Source organism: Trachypithecus francoisi, unplaced genomic scaffold, assembly GCF_009764315.1.
Source record: "Trachypithecus francoisi isolate TF-2019V2 unplaced genomic scaffold, Tfra_2.0 Lachesis_group3, whole genome shotgun sequence".
Lineage (NCBI taxonomy): Eukaryota > Metazoa > Chordata > Mammalia > Primates > Cercopithecidae > Trachypithecus > Trachypithecus francoisi.
The window spans coordinates 15,345,371-15,368,261 of NW_022681468.1; positions in this window are offsets into that span (position 1 = coordinate 15,345,371).

A 22,891-nucleotide genomic window follows, 5' to 3' on the forward strand; every position below is an offset into this window, starting at 1 on the left:
AAAATAAAAGTATGAAAAAAAATTTTAAATCATATCACTTAAAATTTAAGTGTATTTCTTAATCTTTTATGATATGTGTGTGTGTACATATACATTAAGCGTACATAATATAGATGCATTAACTGGGCTAAATCGAAAGTAACATGAAGAGCTTGCTGTCAAATGACACTCGTAATTTATTATATGTAGGTCTTTTTTTTTTCTTTCTTTTTTTTTTTTTTTTTTTTTTTTTTTTTTTGAGACGGTGTCTGGCTCTGTCGCCCAGGCTGGAGTGCAGTGGCGGGATATCAGCTCACTGCAAGCTCCGCCTCCCGGATTTACGCCATTCTCCTGCCTCAGCCCCCGGAGTAGCTGGGACTACAGGCACCCGCCACCTCGCCCGGCTAGTTTTTTGTTTTTTTTTTTTTTTTTTTTTTTTCTTTTTTGAGACGGAGTCTTGCTCTGCCACCCAGGCTGGAGTGCAGTGGCCGGATCTCAGCTCACTGCAAGCTCCGCCTCCCGGGTTTACGCCATTCTCCTGCCTCAGCCTCCCGAGTAGCTGGGACTACAGGCGCCCGCCTCGCCGCCCGGCTAGTTTTTTGTATTTTTAAGTAGAGACAGGGTTTCACCGTATTAGCCAGGATGGTCTCGATCTCCTGACCTCGTGATCCGCCCGTATTTTTTAAGTAGAGACGGGGTTTCACCGTGTTAGCCAGGATGGTCTCGATCTCCTGACCGCGTGATCCACCCGTCTCGGCCTCCCAAAGTGCTGGGATTACAGGCTTGAGCCACCGCGCCCGGCTTTTTTTTTTCTTTTTAAAAGTCTTTCCCGCTCTCTCTTTGCACTTCAACATAAGTTGTTTGTTTTGTTTTGTTTTGTTTTTTTGAGACAGAGTCTCACTCTGTTGCCCAGGTTGGAGTGGAATGACACGATCTCAGCTCACTGCAACCTCCACCTCCTAGGTTCAAACAATTCTCCCACCTCAGCCTCCCAAACAGCTGGGATTACAGGCACCCACTATCTTGCCCGGCTAATCTTTGTATTTTTGTAGAGACAGGGTTTCACCATGTTGGCTAGGCTGGTCTTGAACTCCTGACCTCAGGTGATCTACCTGCCTTGGCCTCCCAAAGTGCTGGGTTTACAGGTATGAGTCAGCGTGCCTGGCCATATGTGGGTCTTTTCTAATTTAAAAAAAAAAAAAAAAATCAAAAGAAAACCCTCCTGGTTTTGTTCAATGTGAATTTTCTTAAAGATGCTTGCAATTACTGAACATGTTAGCTGGCAGTAATGGCCTTTCTGTTTATTTCTTTGTTTAGTTAAAATTATCTTTGCACAGAGCCCGTACATGTTAAAGGTTTACACCATTAGCAAGTTCAGGTTTTCTCTTCATTTGCTTGTTTTCACAGTGGTCACCAAAAATAAAAAGATATTTCATCTGAACTGCTTTGTTAAGAATATGGCTTTAAAAAGATATTTTTCTTGTCCTAGAAAAAGTGAGAAAGTAGGAAAGAAATAATTTATTTCCTTTGAGAATAACTCATGTTTTTGCCAGATACTGATAGTTTTTTTTTCCCCCTTTACCCTTATAATTAAAATTATTTTTAGCAGGTGTCACTTAGAATCAAGGGAGCACTTTGTGTATCTTTAGATTTTTTTTTTTGGAAACTCAGACAAGGTTCCTTTGATGATGTATTTGAATAATATTATCTATGCATTAATTGTGTCGATGTCTTCTTTAACAGCCTCTATAAATTTCCTAGGTTAGTTCTCCATATTCTGCCCTCCACACCTAAAGAAATTCATTATTATGCATGATCATATGTAGATTAAAGAACAGAAAATTAATAAGCTTTATTATAAATACTTTAGTATCATGCATACTCACATGTTTTTCCTATGTTGTAAATTTACAATAAAAATAAAGAAGGCCAAATTCATGCTTATCCTTTTAATTCAAGCATTTATCTTTAAAGATAAAGAAGATACCACAAACATTTAATGAGCCCTTCCTATACTATGTGCTTATCACTCAACTATTATAAATAATTTTTCAGTTAGGCTTGTAGCAAAGAAACTGATCATAGTTTTAAATGATATTATAAGTATTGCAATGGAGAAAAATAATCAGATAACTTATCTGACCATGGTTTAGGTTCTTCTCTTGGAAAAATATTTTTGAGTCAGACTGTGGTTTGTCCTTCTCTTTTTAATGCCCTTTCCCCTCTTTGGTCCTCAATTTAGAACTATTTATAGAAGCATCTATCATGATAGATTCTGTCTCTGCATCAGTGATTGTAATTAGCTATATCTCATGAAAGTTTCCTAGGATTGAATAAAAGAGAGCCAGAATTCGCAGTAGCTCAAACCTGTAATCCCAGTACTTTGCGAGGCCCAGGCAAGAGAAGCATTTGAGGCCGGGAGTTCAAGAACAGCCTGGGCAACAAAGCCAGATCCTGTCTCTAAAAAAAAATTTAAAAATTAGCCAGGTATGGTGATGTGCACCTGCAGTCAGTCCCAGCTACTTGGGAAACTAGGGCAGAAGGATTGCTTGAGCCTGGGAGGTCAAGACTGCAGTGAGCCATGATCTCACCACTGCACTCCAGCCTGCGTGACAGAGTGAGATTCTGTCTCAAAAATAAATAAAAATCAAAATAATGTACTTTTACAAAGAGAGGGAACCAGAGCTCACTTTCTGATTTATCATCATGCCATTCATAAATCTCAGAGGTTACTGTTCTAATGAAGTATCTAATGATATTGATTTCTTCTGGTGAATTCTGTTTTGCTTTATATTATATTATATTACAATAAAGGGCATGTTTTTTTCTTTTGGGATTTAGAAGAAAAATATTACCCCACTGACACAGATTGATCTGTCTAGAGTGAGTAGCAGGTTCAGAAATTAGTTTTTTTGTTTACAGAGATGGAATTGTCACTTTTGTATGCCACAGCCTCAATTTTGGAAGTGTCTGGTGTTTCATGAGGAGTTTAAATATAACTAAGGCAAGTTATATTTTGCTATGGTCTGAACGTCTGTGTCCCTCACCCCCACCCCCGGCACCATTCATATGTTAAAACCTAATCCCCTGTGATAGGATTAAGAGGTGGAGCCTTTGGGAGGTAATTAGGTCACAGGGTCCCACCCTCCAGAATGGGATTAGTGCTCTTATAAAGGGGGCCTGAGGAAGGTCACTAACCTCTTGTTTGCCCATTCCACCAAATGAGGCTACAAAGACGAGACATCCATCTAATGAAGGAAGTGGCACTCACAAGACTCCAAATCTGATGGCAACAATCTCAAATCTATTTATCTGCAACAGAGTCAACCAAGAAAAAAATAGAATTTGATGTCCAAAATTCAACCTTGTTCATTCTTTCCTCTGACCAGAGAGCCAAGGAAAGATGAAAAAATTTTTTTTAAATTTTTTAATGCAATCATGAAATTTAAAATGCCAGGTTGGGGATTCTATATGACAGCAAGTATTATGGGAAAGAAAGAAAGAAAAAGAAAGGAAGGAAGATGAAAATAAAGAAGGAAAAAGAAAAGAAAAGAAAGAGAAGAAAGAAGAAAGAAAGAAAGAGAGAGAGAGAAAGAAGGAAAGAAAAGGAGAAGGAGGAGGAAGAAAAGGAAGGAAGGAAGGAAGAAAAGGAAGGAAGGAAGGAAGGAAGATGTTGAATTTTTTGTAAATTCCTGTAAGGGAAAACGTTTGACCCATAGACCACTGTAAAAACATGTAAGTGGTTTTGTGGTAAGGATTTAGGAAAACACCAAAAGGAGAAAATGTTATGAATATAGGAATTATTATCAGTGAAGAACTTCTGTTTAGCCAGTTGGTAATTTCTGGTGAGTCTTGAATCGTATAGCCCACAATTAGCAGACCATCCAAGCCTATCTGCTCATGCACTCCTCTATGCTAATTGCCCTGAAGTTCTTGGTCCAGGGAATTACTGTAGGAATTTATAGATTTTCTTGTAAATCTAAAAGCTGAATTTAGGGTTGTAGCCTGGTCATCTGAGAAGCAGCTGCCAAGATGAAATTAGATGTACAAGAGGGAGGATAGAGGCAAAAGGGAGCAAGAGCAGAAGGGGAACCCTAAAAAACTCCTAAGAAACTTGGCCAACGAGTTGACATTAGAGGAGTCTCCTGTCCAGCAATAATGGCCAGGGTCTAAGTCCCTTGCAGGGTTCAGTCCTTGATTGGGAATGGCCTGGAAAGGCGTTGTCTCCAGCGAATGCTGCAGGGGGCAGAGAGTGGCCATCAGCCAACCCCAAGTCTCCTGCAGGCTCTGTTAGTGGAGCTGTGAGTAGCCACCTCCATGGCTCCATATCCCCTGAGCACCTGTAGGTCTGATTTTATGTTGAGTTACACGTAAAGGGCCCAAGACATCCTGGAAAGGTGATTCCACCTGGAAGAACACCTGTGTTCAGTCTCTCTATTAAAGAGAAGGTGAAAATGTTACTGGAAAAGGCGGTCTCCATCCAGACCCCCAGAGAGGGTTCTTGGATCTCGCACAGGAAGAGTGAGAAGGAGATATTTTATTGAAAGCTACTTCTTTACACAGTAGGGCATCCTCAGAAAGCAAGCAGAGGAAGGCACCATCTTTAAGTTTTTCATATATGGGGGTCTTGTCTATGTAAAGACTAAACTAAACTGTGCCTATGTATGGCTGAGCAGACAGAATGACAAAATTTATTATTCTGTCGACTTAAAGAAAACTATCCTTGACATTCTATTGTGTGAATACATCAAAGCATAACTATAATATCGCCAATGTTGTAAAACCCCAACTCTACAAAAATTAGCCAGGCATGGTAATGCATACCTGTAGTCCCAGCTTCTGGAGAGGCTGAGGTGGGAGTGAGAGGTGAAGCCAGCTAGACTCCCTGGGTGGAGTGGGGACTTTGAGAACTTTTCTGCCTAGCTAGAGAATTGTAAATGCACCAATCAGCACTCTGTGTCTAGCTAAAAGTTTATTAATGCACCAATCAGCACTCTGTAAAAATGCACCAATCAATGCTCTGTGTCTAGCTAAAGGTTTGTAAACGTACCAATCAGCACTCTGTAAAATGGACCAATCAGAGATCTGTAAAATGGACCAATCAGCAGGACGTGGGTGGGGCCAAACTAGGGAATAAAAGCTGGCCACCGAGCCAGCAGCGGTAACCCACTGGGGTTCCCTTCCTTGCTGTGGAAGTGTTGTTGTTTAGCTCTTCATAATAAATATTGCTGCTGCTCACTCTTTGGGTCCACACCACCATTAAGAGCTGTAACACTCTCCACGAAGGTCTGCAGCTTCACTCCTGAAGTCAGCAAGACCACGAGACCACGAACCCACCAAAAGGAAGAAACTCTGGGCACATTTGAACATCTGAAGGAACAAACTCTGGACACACCACCTTTAAAAGCTGTAACACTCACTGTGAGGGTCCACGGCTTCATTCTTGAAGTCAGCGAGACCAAGAACCCATTGGAAAGAACAAATTCAGGACACAGGAGGATCACTGGAGCTCATGAGGTCAGGGTTGCAGTAAGCTATGATGGCTCCACTGCACTCCAGTCTGGGTGACAGAGTTAAGACCCTGTCTCAAAAAGAAAAGAAAAAAGTAACCACTTTCTTTGCTCATCTATAGGAAGCAATTCCTTAGCCATTCAAGTGTTATGAGGCTGGATGTGGTGGCTCACACCTGTAATCCCAGCACTTTGGGAGGCTGAGGCAGGCAGATCACCTGAGGTCAGGAGTTCAAGACCAGCCTGGCCAGTATGGTGAAACCCCGTCTCTATTAAATGTACAAAAATTAGCCAGGCATGGTGGTGCACACCTGTAATCCCAGCTGCTCGGGAGGCTGAGGCAGGAGATCATGCCACTCCACACCAGCCTGGGTGATAGAGAGACTCCATTAAAAAATAATAGTAAGTTTTATCATGAGATTGCAGCAATTCAGTCACATTTCAGGCTCCACTTCCAACTCTAGTCTCTGTTTCCGCAACATCTGCGGTTCCTTCCTTCCCTGAAGTCTTGAACCCTTCCTCAAAGTCATCCATGAGGGCTGGAATCAACTTCTTTCAGACTTCTGGTAATGTTGATATTTGACGTCCTCCCATGCAACACGAATATTCTTAATGACATCTAGAATGTTGAATCCTTTCTAAAAGTGTGTACTTTTTTGTTTGTTTGTTTGAAGCCAGTCAAATTTAGCAGTGGGAGGCCAGGGCAGAAGGATCAGTTGAGCCCAGGACCTCAAGACCAGCCTGGGCAATATAGGGAGACCTCTTCTCTATTAAAAATCAAAAAAGTGGCCGGGCGCGGTGGCTCACGCCTGTAATCCCAGCAGTTTGGGAGGCCAAGGTGAGTGGATCACGAGGTCAGGAGATCGAGACCATCCTGGCTAAAACAGTGAAACCCTGTCTCTACTAAAAACACAAAAAGTTAGCCGGTCATGGTCGCAGGTGCCTGTAGTCCCAGCTACTTGGGAGGCTGAGGCAGGAGAATGGAATGAACCCAGGAGGCGGAGCTTGTGGTGAGCCGAGATCACACCACTGCACTCCAGCCTGGGTGACAGAGCGAAACTCCATCTCAAAAATAAATAAATAAATAAAAATAAAAATAAAAAAATTAGCCAGGTATTGTTGCACACACCTATAGCTACTCAGGAGACTGAAGTGGAAAGATCACTGAGCCCAGGAGGTCGAGGCTGCAGTGAGCCATGATCTCACCTCAGCACTCCAGTCTGGACAACACAGCAGAATCCTGTCTCAAAAACAAAACAAAACTTGTGTCACTTTCCTGGTCATTCATGGACAAACATATGCTCAGAGTGGCAAAAATTTGAGTTGCCCACCTGGCACATTCCCAGCTGAGTTGAAACAAGGTGACACGCTGGCTTCTTGTTTCAACTGTCCCACTGCAAGCAAATCAAAATCTATTCAGCAGCACATTGTTCCTATTTTGGGAGTTTGGGTGGTGATTTCACCTGTGAAATGGCCCCCAAGCATGGTGGTTGAAGGGCGATCTAGTGTTTCAAGTACAAGAAAGTTGCAATGTGCCTTACAGAGAAAATATGTGGGTGAGATAAGCTTCATTCGGCTGTGAGAGTGCTGTTGGCCAGGAGTTCATGAATGAATGTATATTAACCAAGATGTCTTTAAACAGAACTACACGTAAAACAAGAGTTAATGAATGAACAATATATATTAAATAAGGTGTCTTTAAACAGAACCACACATAAAACAAGGCTACATATTGATCAGTTTACAAAAATATTGGGACAGAGGCTCTCAGGATCCTAACCCTGTATTTCTCCTGTGAACAAATTCAGTGATTGCAGTGACCTTATGAAACATGACTACTGGCTGGGCACGGTGACTCACACCTGTGATCCCATCACTTTGGGAGGCCGAGATGGGCAGATCACCTGAGGTTAGGAGTTGGAGACCAGCCTGGCCAACATGGTGAAACCCCGTCTCTACTGAAAATACAAAAATTCGCCAGGCGTGGTGGTGGCACATGCCTGTAATCCTAGCTACTCAGAAGGCTGAGGCAGGAGAATCGCTTGAGCCCGGGAGGCAGGGGATGCACTGAGCTGAGATCACGCCACTGCACTCCAGCCTGGGTGACAGAGTGAGGCTCTGTCTCAAAAAAAAAAAAAAAAAAGATAAGAAAACTGTGTTAAAAAGTCAACATAAGGCTGGGCGTGGTGGCTCACACCTGTAATCCTAGCACTTTAGGAGGCAGAGGCTGGAGGATCACTTGAGCCCAGGAGTTCGAGACCAGCCTGGGCAACATGACGAAACCCTGCCTCTACAAAATATACAAAAATTAGCTGGGTGTGGTGGTGTGTGCCTGTATTACCAGCTACTTGGGAGGCTGAGGCACGAGAATTGCTTGAACCCAGGAGGCAGAGGTTGCAATGAGCCAAGATGGCACCACTGCACTTCAGCTTGGGCAACAGAGCAAGACTCCGTCTCAGAAAAAATAAAGAAAAAAGTCAATGTTACATGCGGTGGCAAAATTCTAGAGAAGCCATAAACTGATAGCCCTGCTACTCTATCTGGCCTACACATTGTAACAAATCATTCCAATTTAGTTGCTAACACTGAAAATTGCAGTGCCTGGCAATGCAGCTTCCACAAGGGAGTGTTTCCAAAACACTTGACTGACTGGGCTAAATACCTGGTTGGCCCTGAAGGCATTTGAGTTTGTAACTTGCACTCCCAAGGCATTCTTTTTAGTTCAGAAATATTACAAAGAGTCCCCTTTTCCCTATTATTTTGAAAGTGTTGATAATATATTAAGGCGTAATTAAGATTTTAGCAGCTAAATGTTCTCACCACGAAAACCAAAACTTGAAATTCCCGTAACTAGGTGAAGTGATAAATATGTTAACTTACTTGATTGTGGTCATCATTTCAGAAATATTGTACACTTTAAACTTAAACTTTATTTGTCAATTACAACTCAATAAAGCTGGAGAAAAATAAAAACTAAGATTCATAAGATTATTGTGAATAAGATAAATATATAGCTCCTAATGCACTCAAGTATTTCAACACGGAAAACGTAATTTCCCCTTCATTTCATCTTTTTAAAAATGTACACTAAATACAGTCCATTCTCATTATGCATGACACTCATGTTTTGTTTTGTTTTGTTTTGTTTTTTTGAGACAGAGTCTCACTCTGCCACCCAGGCTGGAGTGCAGTGGTTTGATCTCGCTTCACTGCAACTGCCCCTCAGTAGAAATGATAGAAAAAGAGAAAATCCTCCCTAACACATTTTATGAGGCCAGCATCATCCTAATACCAAAACCTGGCAGAGACACAACAAAAAAAGAAAATTTCAACTGGGTGCAGTGGCTCACGCCTATAATCCCAGCACTCTGGAAGGCCGAGGCGGGTGGATCACAAGGTCAGGAGATCAAGACCATCCCGGCTAATATGGTGAAACCCCTTCTCTACTAAAAATACAAAAAAAAAAAAATTAGCCAGGCATGGTGGAGGGCACCTGTAGTCCCAGCGACTCAGAAGACTGAGGCAGGAGAATGGCGTGAACCCAGGAGGCAGAGCTTGCAGTGAGCCAAGATGGCACCACTGCACTCCAGCCTGGGTGACAGAGCAAGACTCCATCTCAAAAAAAAAAAAAAAAGAAAAAAGAAAAAAAAGATAAAGAAAATTTCAGGCCAATATCCCTGATGAAAATTGATGCAAAAATCCTCAGTAAAATACTGGCAAACCGAATCCAGCAGCACATCAAAAAGCTTATCCATCACAATCAAGTTGGCTTCATCCCTGGGATGCAAGGCTGGTTCAACATACACAAATCAATAAACATAATCCAGCATATAAACAGAACCAACGACAAAAACCACATGATTATATAAATAGATGAAAAAAAGGCCTTCAACAAAATTCAACAGCCCTCATGCTAAAAACTCTCAATAAACTAGGTATTGATGGAACATATCTCAAAATAATAAGCTATTTATGAAAAACCCACAGCCAATATCATACTGAATGGGCAAAAACTGGAAGCATTCCCTTTGAAAACCGGCACAAGACAAGGATGCCCTCTCTCACCACTCCTATTCAACATAGTTCTGGCCAGGGCAATCAGGCAAGAGAATGAAATAAAGGGTATTCAATCAGGAAAAGAGGAATTTTTCCTGATTGTCCTGGACTATGTTCCTGTTTGCAGATGACATGATGGTATATTTAGAAAACCCCATCGTCTCAGCCTAAAATCTTCTTAAGCTGGCCGGGTGCGGTGGCTCATGCCTGTAATCCCAGCACTTGGGGAGGCCGAGGTGGGTGGATCATGAGGTCAGGAGATCGAGACTATCTGGCTAGCATGGTGAAACCCCGTCTCCACTAAAAATACATAAAAACTAGCCAGGCGTGGTGGCGGGCGCCTGTACTCCCAGCTACTTGGGAGGCTGAGGCAGGAAAATGGGGTGAACTCAGGAGGCAGAGCTTGCAGTGAGCTGAGATTGTGCCACTGCACTCCAGCCTGGGTGACAGAGTGAGACTCCGTCTGAAAAAAAAAAAAAAAAAATTCTCCTTAAGCTGATAAGCAGCTTCAACAAAGTTTCAGGATACAAAATCAATGTACAAAAATCATGAGCATTCCTATACACCAATAACAGACAAACAGAGTTTGGCTCATGAAAATGGCCAAATCATGAGTGAACTTCCATTCACAATTGCTACAAAGAGAATAAAATATCTAGGAATCCAACTTACAAGGGATGCAAAGGACCTCTTCAAAGAGAACTACAAATCACTGCTCAATGAAATAAAAGAGGACACAAACAAATAGAGGAACATTCCATGCTCATGGATAGGAAGAATCAATATCGTGAGGATGGCCATACTGCCCAAGGTAATTTATAGATTCAATGCCATCCCCATCAAGCTACCAATGACTTTCTTCACAGAATTGGAAAAAACTACTTTAAAGTTCATATGGAACCAAAAAAGAGCCCTCACTGCCAAGACAATCCTAAGCAAAAAGAACAGAGCTGGGGGCATAATGCTACCTGACTTCAAACTATACTACAAGGCTACAGTAACCAAAACAGCATGGTACTGGTACCAAAACAGATATATAGACCAAAGGAACAGAACAGAGGTCTCAGAAATAACACCACACATATACAACCATCTGATCTTTGACAAACCTGACAAAAACAAGAAATGGAGAAAGGATTCCCTATTTAATAAATGATGCTGGAAAAACTGGCTAGCCATATGTAGAAAGCTGAAACTGGATCCCCTCCTTACAGCTTATACAAAAATTAATTCAAGATGGATTAAAGACTTAAATGTTAGACCTAAAACCATAAAAACCATAGAAGAAAACCTAGACAATACCATTCAGGACACAGACATGGGCAAGGACTTTATGACTAAAACACCAAAAGCAATGGCAACGCTGTTCAGCTGCCACTTATAAGAGAGAACATGTGGTGTTTGGTTTTCTGTTCCTGCATTAGTTTGCTGAGGATAATGGCTTCCAGCTCTATCCATATCCCTGCAAAGGATGTGATCTCATTCCTTTTTATGACTATGTAGTACTTCATGGTGTATATGTACCACATTTTCTTTATCCAGTCTAACACTGATGGGCATTTAGGTTGATTCCATGTCTTGTTATTGTGAATAGTGTTGCAATAAACATATGTGTATATGTATCTTTATAAGAGAATAATTTATATTCCTTTGGGTACATACCCAGTAATGAGATTGCTGGGTCAACTGGTATTTCCGGTTCTAGATCTTTGAGGAATCACCACACTGTCTTCAACAATTGTTTAACTAACTTACATTCCCACCAACAGTGTAAAAGCATTCCTATTTCTTTTTTTTTCTTTTTTTTTTTTTTTTTTGAGACGGAGTCTTGCTCTGTGGCCCGGGCTGGAGTGCAGTGGCCGGATCTCAGCTCACTGCAAGCTCCGCCTCCCGGGTTTACGCCATTCTCCTGCCTCAGCCTCTCCAGTAGCTGGGACTACAGGCGCCCGCCACCTCGCCCGGCTAGTTTGTTTGTATTTTTTAGTAGAGACGGGGTTTCACCATGTTAGCCAGGATGGTCTCGATCTTCTGACCTCGTGATCCGCCCGCCTCGGCCTCCCAAAGTACTGGGATTACAGGCTTGAGCCACTGCGCCCGGCCTAAAGCATTCCTATTTCTCCACAGCCTCACCAGCATCTGTTGTTTCTTGACTTTTTAATAATCGCCATTCTGACTGGCATGAGATGGTACTCATTGTAGTTTTAATTTGCATTTCTCTAATGATCAGTGATGCTGAGCTTTTTTCATATGTTTGTTGGCCCCATGAATGTCTTCTTTTGAAAAGTGTCCATTCATATCCTTTGCCCACTTTTTAATAGAGTTGTTTGTTCTGGTTCTTGTACATTTGTTTAAGTTCCTTGTAGATTCTGGATATTAGACATTTGTCAGATGGATAGATTGCAAAAACTTTCTCCCATTCTGTGGGCTGTCTGTTCACTCTGATGATAGTTTATTTTGCTTTGCAGAAGCTCTTTAGTTTAATTAGATCCCATTTGTCAATTTTTGCGTTTGTTGCAATTGCTTTTGACATTTTCATCATGAAATCTTTGGCCAGGCCTATGTCCTGAATGGTATTGCCAAGATTTTCTTCTAGGGTTTTTACAGTTTTGAGTTTTACATTTAAGTCTTCAATCCATCTTGAGTTAATTTTTGTATAAGGTGTAAGGAAGGGGTCCAGTTTCAATTTTCTGCATATGGCTAGCCAGTTCTCCTAGCACCATTTATTAAATAGAGAATCCTTTTCCCATTGCTTTTTTTTGGTCAGGTTTGTCGAAGATCAGATGGTTGTAGATGTGCAGTCTTATTTCTGAGTTCTCTATTCTGTTCTGTTGATCTATGTATCTGTTTTTGTACCAGCACCATGCTGTTTTGGTTACTGTAGCCTTGTAGTGTGGTTAGATATCTGTTAGTGTGACGCTTCCAGCTTTGTTCTTTTTGCTTAGGATTGTCTTGGCTATATGGGCTCTTGCTTGGTTCCATTTGAATTTGAAAGTAGTTTTTTCTAATTCTGTGAAGAATGTCAATGGTAGCTTAATGGGAGTAGCATTGAATCTATAAATTACTTTGGGCGGTAAGGCCATTTTCAAGATATTGATTCTTCCTATCCTTGAGCATGGAATGGTTTTCCATTTGTTTGTGTCCTCTCTGATTTCCTTGAGCAGTATTTTGTAACTCTCCTTGAAGAGGTCCTTATCTTCCCTTGTTAGCTGTATTACTAGGTATTTTATTCTCTTTGTACCAATTGTAAATGGGAGTTCATTCATGATTTGGCTCTCTACTTATCTATTGTTGGTGTATACGAATGCTTGTGAATTTTGCACATTGATTTTGTATCCTGAGACTTTGCTGAATTTGCTTAATAATCTTGTGGCCAGGTGCAGTGGCCCATGCCAACAATCCCAGCATCTGAGGAGGCTGAGGTGGGGGGGTCATCTAGGTTAGGGGTTCAAGATTAGCCTGGCCAATATGGCAAAACCCTGTCTCTACTAAAAATACAAAAATTAACTGGGTGTGGTGGCACGCAGCTGTAGTCCCAGCTACTCAGGAGACTGAGGAACAAGAATTGCTGGAACCCAGGAAGCAGACGTTGCAGTGAGCCAAGATCATGCCATTGCACTCCAGCCTGGGTGACAGGGCAAGACTGTCTCAAAAAAAAAAACAAACTTTTGGGGCTGAAACAATGGGGTTTTTTAGATATAAAATCTGCAAACAGAGACAGTTTGACTTCCTTTCTTCCTGTTATAATATCCTTTATTTCTTTCTCTTGCCTGATCGTCTTGGCCAGAGCTTCCAGTACTATCTTGAATAGGAGTGGTAAGGCGGGGCATCCTTGTCTTGTGCTAGTTTTCAAGGGGAATACTTCCAGCTTTTGCCCATTCAGTATGATATTGGCTATGGGTTTTTCATAAATGGCTCTCATTATTTCTACGTATGTTCCATCAATATCTAGTTTATTGAGACTTTTTAACATGAAGGGATGTTGAATTTTATCAAAGGCATTTGTTTCATCTAATGAGATAGTCATGTGGTTTTTGTCTTTAGTTCTATTTATGTGATAAATTATGTTTATTGGTTTGCATATGTTGAACCAGGCTTGCATCCCAGGAATGAAGCCAACTTGATGGTGGTGGATAAGCTTTTTGATGTGCTGCTGGATTCAGTTTGCCAGTATTTTATTGAGGGTTTTTGGATCAATGTTCATCATGGATATTGGCCTGAAGTTTTCTTTTTTTTAATTGTATCTCTGCCAGGTTTTGGTATCAGGATGATGCTGGCTTCATAAAATGAATTAGGGAGGAGTTCCTCCTTTTCAATTGTTTGAAATAGTTTCAGAAGAAATGGTCCCAGCTCCTCTTTGTATCTCTGGTAGAATTCAGCTATAAATCTGTCTGATCCTGGGCTTTTTTTGGTCTGTAGGCTATTTATTACTGCCTCAATTTCAGAACTTGTTATTGGTCTATTCAGGGATTCAACTTCTTCCTGGTTCAGTCTTGGGAGGGAGTATGTGTTCGGGAATCTATCCTTTTCTTCTAGATTTTCTAGTTTATTTGCATAGAGGTGTTTATAGTATTTTTGAATTTGTATAATATTGTTTGTATTTCTGTGGGGTCAGTGGTAATATCCCCTTTATCATTTTTTATTGTGTCTATTTGATTTTTCTCTCTTTTATTCTTTATAAGTCTAGCTAGTAGTCTATTTTATTAATTTTTTCAAAAAACCAGCTCCTGGAGTTGTTGATTTTTTTAAAGGGTTCTTTCTGTCTCTATCTCCTTCAGTTCTGCTCTGATCTTGGTTATTGCTTGTCTTCTGCTAGATTTTGGGTTTGTTTGCTCTTGGTTCTCTAGTTCTTTTAGTTGTGACATTAAGATGTCGATGTGAGATCTTTCCAGCTTTTTTATGTGGGCCTTTAGTGCTATAAATTTCCCTCCTAACACTGCTTTAGCTACATCTCAGAAATTATGGTACATTGTCTCTTCATTTTCATTGGTTTCAAATAACTTCTAGATTTCTGCTTTAATTTCACAATTTACCTGAGAGTCATTCAGGAGCAGGTTGTTCAATTTCCAGGTAGTTGTGTGGTTCTGAGTGAGTTTCTTAGTCTTGAGTTCTAATATGATGGCACCATGGTCTAAGAGACTATTTGTTATGATTTCAGTTCTTTTGCATTTGCTGAAGAGTATTTTACTTCCAATTAAGTGATTGATTTTAGAGTAAGTTGCCATGTGGCATCAAGAAGAATTTATATTCTATTGTTTTGGGGTGGAGAGTTTTGTAGATATCTATCAGGTCCACATAAGCCAGAGCTGAGTTCAAGTCCTGAATATCCTTGTTAATTTTCTGTCTTGATAATCTAATACTGACAGTTGGGTGTTAAAGTCTCCCACTATTATTGTTTGGGAGTCTAAGTCTCTTTGTAGGTCTCTAAGAACTTGTTTTATGAATCTGGGTGCTCTTGTACTAGGTGCATATATATTTAGAATAGTTAGGTCTTGTTGCTGAATTGAGCCCTTTACCATTATGTAATGCCCTTCTTTGTCTTTTTCAATCTTAGTTGGTTTAAAGTTGGTTTTGTCAGAAACTAGGATTGTAACCCCTATGTTTTTCTGCTTTCCATTTGCTTGGTAGATTTTCCTTCACCACTTTATTTTGAACTTATGTGTGCCTTTGCATGTAAGATGGGTCTCTTGAATACAGCACACTGATGGGGCTTGACTCTTTATCCAGCTTGCCATTCTATGTCTTTTAATTGGGGCATTTAGCCAATTTCCACTTAAGGTTAACATTGCTATGTGTGAATTTGATCCTGTCATCATGATGCTAGCTGGTTATTTTCCAGACTTGTTGCGGTAGTTACTTCATAGTGTCATTGGTCTGTGTACTTCAGTGTGTTTTTGTAGTGGCCGTAACGTTTTTTCCCTTTCCATATTTAGTGCTTCCTTCAGGAACTCTTGCGAGGCAGTTTTAGCAGTGAAAAATTTCCTCAGCATTTGCTTGTCTGAAAAGGATTTTATTTCTCCTTCACTAATGAAGTTTAGTTTGGCCAGATATGAGATTCTGGATTGGAAATTTTTTTATTTAAGAGTGTTGAATATTGGCCCCCAATTTCTTGTGGCTTGTAGGGTTTCTGCTGAGAGGCCCACTGTTATTCTGATGGGGTTCCCTTTGTAGGTGACCTGGCCTTTCTTCTTGCATTTTGACTTTGAAGAATCTGATAATTTTGTGTCTTGGGTTTCTTGGGCTGATCTTCTCATGGAGTATCTTACTGGGGTTCTCTGGATTTCCTGAATTTCAATGTTGGCCTGCCTTGTTAGGTTGGGGAAGTGCTCCTGGATGATATCCTGAAGTATGTTTTCCAGCTTGGTTCTGTTCTTCCCATCTCTTTCAGGTGCCCCAATCAGTCATAGATTCAGTCTTTCTACATAATCTCATAGTTCTCAGAGGTTTTGTTCATTCCTTTTCATTTTTTCCCCCTCTAATGTTATCTGCTTGTCTTATTTCAGCAAGACAGTCTTCAAGCTCTGAAATTCTTTCCTCTGCTTGGTCTGTTTGGCTATTGATATTTGCGGTTGCATTGTGCAGTTATTGGGTTGTGTTTTTTGGCTCCATATGGTCATTTACATTCCTCTCTAAACTGGTTATTTTGGTTAACAGCTCCTGTAATATTTTCTCATAGTTCTTAGCTTCTTGTATTGGGTTAGAACATGCTCCTTTAGCTCAGCAAAGTTTGTTATTACCTACCTTCTGAAGCCTACTTCTGTCAATTCATCCATCTCAGCCTCAGGCCAGTTCTGTGCCATTGCTGGAGAGGTGTTGCAATCATTTGGAGGAGAAGAGGCACTCTGGCTTTTTGAATTTTCAGCATTTTTGTGTTGATTCTTTCTCATCTTCCTGAATTTATCGAGCTTTGGTCTTTGGCGCTGCTGACCTTTGGATGGAGTTTTTGTGGGGACATTTTTGTTGGTATTGTTGCTGTTGTTGCTTTCTGTTTGTTTTTCTTTTAACAGTCGGGTCCCTCTTCCACAGGGCTGCTGCAGTTTGCTGGGGGTCCACTCTAAACCTTATTTCCCTGGGTTCTTCCCACCCCTGGAGGTGTCACTGCTGTTCTGCAGTGGAGGCTACAGAACAGCAAAGATGGATGCCTATTCCTTCCTCTGGGATCTCTGTCCCAGAGGGCACTCACCTGATGCTAGCAGAAATGCTCCTGTAGAGTGTCTGATGACCCCTGCTGTCATGGGGGGCAGGTCTCACCCAGTCAGAAAGCAGGAGATTAGGGACTTGCTTAATGAAGCACTCTAGCTGCCACTTAGCAGAGGGAGTGCACTGTGCTGGGGGGAATCCCACTCCACAGACTGCCCAGATTCCACAGAGCCAGCAGGGGGAAAGACTAAGTCTGCTGAACTGCAGAGATTGTGGCCACCCCTCCCCTCCAGGGTTCCATCCCAGGTATGTCAAAGTTCTGTCCATAAAACCCTGGCTGGAACTGCTGGAGTTCCCACAGGGAGGCCCTGGCCAGTAAGAAGATACGGGTCTGGGTCTGGCCTAAAGAGGCAGTCTGGCCATGATCTTCCACAGCTACTGTGCCACGCTGTGGGGAACTGCTCCTGGGTCCAAACTCCCCAGTCTCCCCGGCACCAGCAGGGGAAAACAGCAGACTGGAGTTGCAGTAATGCCGGCTGCCCCTTCCCCTGGGAACTCCATAAGCTTAGCAGCTGACAAGAACCTACACAGCTCTGTACTTGTGACCCAAGGATCTGGTGGCGTGGGCTCACGAGGGGATCTCCTGATCTGTGGGTTGCACAGATCTGGGGTAAAAGCATGGTTTCCCAGGCAGGGTAGCACAATCACTCACTGCTTCCCTTGGCTGGGGGTGGGAGCTGCCCTTACTCCATGTAGCTCCCAGGTGGGCTGTCACTCCACCCTGCCTTTCCTCACTTTCTATCGATCATGCCAACTGCCTAGTCAGTCCCAGTGAGAGATCCTGGATACCTTAGTTGCCAGTATAGGATTCATTCACCGTTTTCATTCATGTCAGTGGGAGCCTCCAACCACAGCTGCTTCTAGTCGGCCATCTTGGTCCTTGGCTGGGTATTTGGCTACTGTCTCATGTCTCTTCACATTGCAGGACTCTTTCCCTTACTACAGACAGGTGAACAGGCCTGGCTTGGAGATAGTGACACCATTTCTTGGCTTCAGGGGTGCGCTGGAGTCTTAGCTATGAATTTTCCAATACCAGCAATTCACAGAGCGGTGGAGGCTGAGGCTGTGGCAGAATCACCTAGAACTCCTGGAGCAGAGGACACAGGGCAGTGAAGACCTAACCCTGAGCTCTGGATGGAGTGAGTGACAAAAGCAGGTATGCATTTTGACTAGCTGCCCACATAAAAACTTCGGAGGATAGGCAGAGATATTTCCATTGAGCTGGCAATCTGTAATACAGAAGGGTCCTCAATGTATTCTGAATGGTTTACCCAATTCTCTCTACAGAAATTGTTGCTGACATTTCAGAGATAACATGCCCAATTTTCATGCAGTCTTACTTATTTTTATATGGGAGATATAGTGCACATGTAATCACTCTTTGGCAATTGGATGTGAGCAAAGGATATATAAGACAAGATTTAAGAAAGAGACTGAGAAGGAAGATGGAGAAACTTTGAAAGGGATGAAGAATAACTTGGACACTTTACAATTTGGCTAACAACAGCCCTGGCCATGCCATGTAGATTGTTAGCTTGTGAGTCTTTGTTTGTTCATTTGTTTGAGATGGAGTCTTGCTCTGTTGCCTAGGCTGGAGTGCAGTGGCGCGATCTTGGCTCACTGCAAGCTCCGCCTCCCGGATTCATGCCATTCTCCTGCCTCAGCCTCCTCAGCAGCTGGGACTACAGGTGCCAGCCACCACACCCAGCTAATTTTTTTTGTTTGTTTGTATTTTTAGTAGACATGGGGTTTCATCGTGTTAGCCAGGATGGTCTCGATTTCCTGACCTCATGATCCACCCACCTCGGCCTCCCAAAGTGCTGGGATTACAGGCATGAGCCACCGCACCCGGCTTGTGAGTCTTTTAAGCACGTGTTCCATTAGTTTCCAGTCTCTGTTATAAAGACAGAAGATAAAGTAAAGGCTATCCAAGTACTATTCCATGCTTGGAGTCCTGTAAGTTTATTTTCAATTACATGTTGTATATCCTGGGATATTTTTGAAGTTTCTGACTTATCTAGTACAAGCAGAATCCCAATATCAAACATTTGGTCATGGTAAAATTGTCATATTGGGCCGGGCGCGGTGGCTCAAGCCTGTAATCCCAGCACTTTGGGAGGCCGAGACGGGCGGATCACGAGGTCAGGAGATCGAGACCACCCTGGCTAATACGGTGAAACCCCGTCTCTACTAAAAAATACAAAAAACTAGCCGGGCGACGAGGCAGGCGCCTGTAGTCCCAGCTACTCGGGAGGCTGAGACAGGAGAATGGCGTGAACCCGGGAGGCGGAGCTTGCAGTGAGCTGAGAGCCGGCCACTGCACTCCAGCCTGGGCGGCAGAGCAAGACTCCGTCTCAAAAAAAAAAAAATTGTCATATTGTATCCATAATTTGCTTAAAAATGTATATCTGTTGCTAAACTGCATGTGGATGATACAAAAGTAAACTTCTAAAATATTTAGCATCTGCTCTATTAAATTTACCATATTAACAATCAGTAACGAAGTATGGTTTTTAAAAAATTAACAGAGAACATATTTAACCCTCCTAAATGTATTATAATATGTGTATACTATAATGTACTCTTAATGAAATGGCTTCTTTTAAAGTATTGCCTTGGTCATTTGAAGAGGAAAAGCTGTAAACCTTGTTGATGAGGCAGCTTAGTGTGGTAGAAAGGACATTGAACTAGGGGCCCAGAGCCCCACTTTTAAGCTTCATCTTTTCTCTTGCCAGCTATGAGAACCAAAAACAAGCCGTGAGCCTCTCTGAATTTAATTTTCCTCATCAGTAAAGTTAGAGGCTTGGGTTTCATGACTTCTGGGGTTTGCGTCCACTCTAACCATCTATGATTGTGTTTATTTTTATTATTAGAAGTGCTTCCTACATATTGTTAGACTCATTGATAAAAATTGTAATATAAGAAAATATCAATCATTTTTTAGCAGGAGACCTATAGGATGTGAAATTATATTCAAGCTCATTCTTGTTGGTATAGAAATGAAAATATGTTTTATTATGAAAAGCCCTTTAAACACAGACTAATCTATGAGCCATCATATCCCCAGATAAATTGAAATTGAAATATGATAATCTTATAAAGAATCCCATACATTGTACATGTGAATTAAGCTCCTTTTTAGAAGTTGCAACATTTCCAGAGAGTCTCTCTGGGGAGTTGTTTTGTTGTTGTTGTTGTTTGGTTGGTTTTTTCTGTTTTGTTTTTCTTTTTTCTTTTTCTTAAGTAAAATATTCTCAAGTTAACAGTTAAATCTCCAGTTAAATATGAAAAATTTCACACATGTATTGGTCTCCTTGGGCTGCCATAACAAAATACCATACACTAGGTGGCTTAAACAATCAACATTTATTGCTCACAGTTCTGGAGACTGGGAAGTCCAAAATCAAGATGCCAGCCGATTTGGTTTCTGGTGAGTGCTCTCCTCCTGGCTTGCAGATGACAGCCTTCTTGCTGTGTCACATATTGAAACAGTTACTGAATATAAATTCTTATCATTCATAGACAGGCTACTAAAAGGATGACAACTTTTGAAGACATTTTTTGTTGAGACAAGGTCTCCCTATGTTGCCCAGGCTGGTCTCGAACTCTTGAGCTCAAGAGGTCCTCCTGCTGTGGCCTCCCAAAGTGCTGAGATTACAGGGGTGAGCCGCTGTGCCTGGACAAGATGACAACTGAAAATACTTGTTCACTGTACATTTACTGAGTGTCTCATTTAAGTCAATCAATGGATTAATGCTGACATAATATTGCCATATAATTTAGACTGCTAAATGACATGTTGATATTGTTTAACAAATGGTATTTATAAAATGATATTTATAAAAGCAGGGTTCTTTTGTATCTTAGAAGTTAATAATTGGTACTCAAATAATATTTAATCAATATTCTATTTGGTCTCATAGTAGTTTAGCACTCCAATGTTAAGTAGCCCTCTTTCCTAAAAACAGAAGGACTTTATCTTTTTCATTATAAATAGACCTAAAGATATCCTTGGAGTCCATTTTTTTGTATTGAACTTTCTCTTTAGTTGCCATTACATGTAGTTCAGTTATGACCCTTTCCCAGGGCCCGCTTCGCCCACCTTGGCTACATGGATGTCATCACCTGAGTGCTTTGTATCAACAATTGTTTTAAACATGAAAAGCAGTTGCAGTAAAATGAAAACCTTGCATTGCATTCCCAGACATTCTATTAACTTCAGTTGTAGGGATAGTGGGGTGCACCAAGATTCTAATGGGTTTAGTATAATCAAAACACGACTAGGAAGAAATAAGATAAGTAAATAATATGTATTCATTATATAGTCTGGGTGTGATGGCTCATGCCTGTAATCACACTTTGGAAGGCTGAGGCGGGATGACCTGTTGAGGCCAAAAGTTCAAGACCAGCCTGGGCAACATAGTGAGGCCCCATCTCTACATAAAATATTTTTAAATATTAGCCAGGCATAATGGCACACACCTGCTGTCCTAACTACCCAGGAGGCTAAGGCAGAAGAATTGCCTGAGTCCAGAAACTCAAGACTACAGTGAGCTATGATTGAGGCACTGCACTCCAGCCTAAGCCACAGAGTGAGACCTTGTCTCTAAACAAACAAACAAAAAAAGAAAAGAAAAGAAAAAGAAGAAAACCTAAACAATATAAATAAAAAGTGAAAGAGTGAAGCCAAAGAAAAACAAATATAAACAAAAACAGGCCGGGCGCGGTGGCTCAAGCCTGTAATCCCAGCACTTTGGGAGGCCGAGACGGGCGGATCACAAGGTCAGGAGATCGAGACCATCCTGGCTAATACGGTGAAACCCCGTCTCTACTAAAGAATACAAAAAACTAGCCGGGCGACGAGGCGGGCGCCTGTAGTCCCAGCTACTTGGGAGGCGGAGGCAGGAGAATGGCGTGAACCTGGGAGGCGGAGCTTGCAATGAGCTGAGATCCGGCCACCGCACTCCAGCCTGGGCGACAGAGCCAGACTCCGTCTCAAAAAAAAAAAAAAAAAAAAAAAAAAAAATATATATATATATATATATATATATATATAAACAAAAACAGTTTTTAAAAAGCCAGATTAATAAAATATATTATCCTCAAAGTAGCAACCATTACATTGACATTGATTTCTTCAGTAGAACAATGTAAGGCAGAAGACAATGGGAAAATATTGTTAATGTATTTTTTAAAAAATAACCATCAACCTAGAATTCTATGTCATTAAAAAATTATCTATTAAGAATGAGAGAAAAATAGAAATATTTTTAGACAAATAAAAGCTAAGAGAATTTGCCAGCATCAAAATCTCACTACAGGAAGTTACAAAAGATGCATTTCTGGCAAAAGGAAAATGATCCCATATGAAAGGTCTGAGTTGGGAGAAAAAATAAAAGGTAAAATAGGTAACAGTAAGTGGGTAACTCCAAATGTATTAAACAAGAAAAAGAATGTCTTGTAGAGTTCTAAGTAGATACACAGTACTAAGTAAATATTAGCAATAGGACAGTTGGTTTGACCATAATGATATCAGATAAAATTGACTTTAGCACAAAAACCAATACCAGAGATAATGATAGTCAGTTTATAATAATAAAAGGTCAATTAACCAGGAAGATACACCCATTTAAAATTTGTACTGTAGGCTGGCACAGTGGCTCACACCAGTAATCCCAGTACTTTTGGAGACCAAGGCAGGAGGGTTCCTTGAGCCCAGGAGTTCAAGACCAGCCTGGGCAACACAGACCTGGACTCTATACAATTAATTAATTAATTTAATTGTTTATTAATTAATTAAGTTTGTACTGTAGTCCCAGCTACCTCAAAGACTGAGACAGGAAGATTGCTTGAGCCCAGGAGTTTAAAATCAGCCTGGACAACACAGCAAGACCCTGCCTCTGATGTTTAAAAAATAAACGCACCGGGGCACAGTGGCTCATGCTTGTAATCTCAGCACTTTGGGTGGCTGAGGTAGGTGGATCACTTGAGGTCAGGAGTTCGAGACCAGCCTGGACAACATAGTGAAACCCCGTCTCTACTAAAAACACAAGTTAGCTAGGCGTGTGGTGCATGCCTGTAATTCCAGCTACTTGGGAGGCTGAGACATGAGAATCACTTGAACCTAGGAGGTAGAGGTTGCAGTGAGC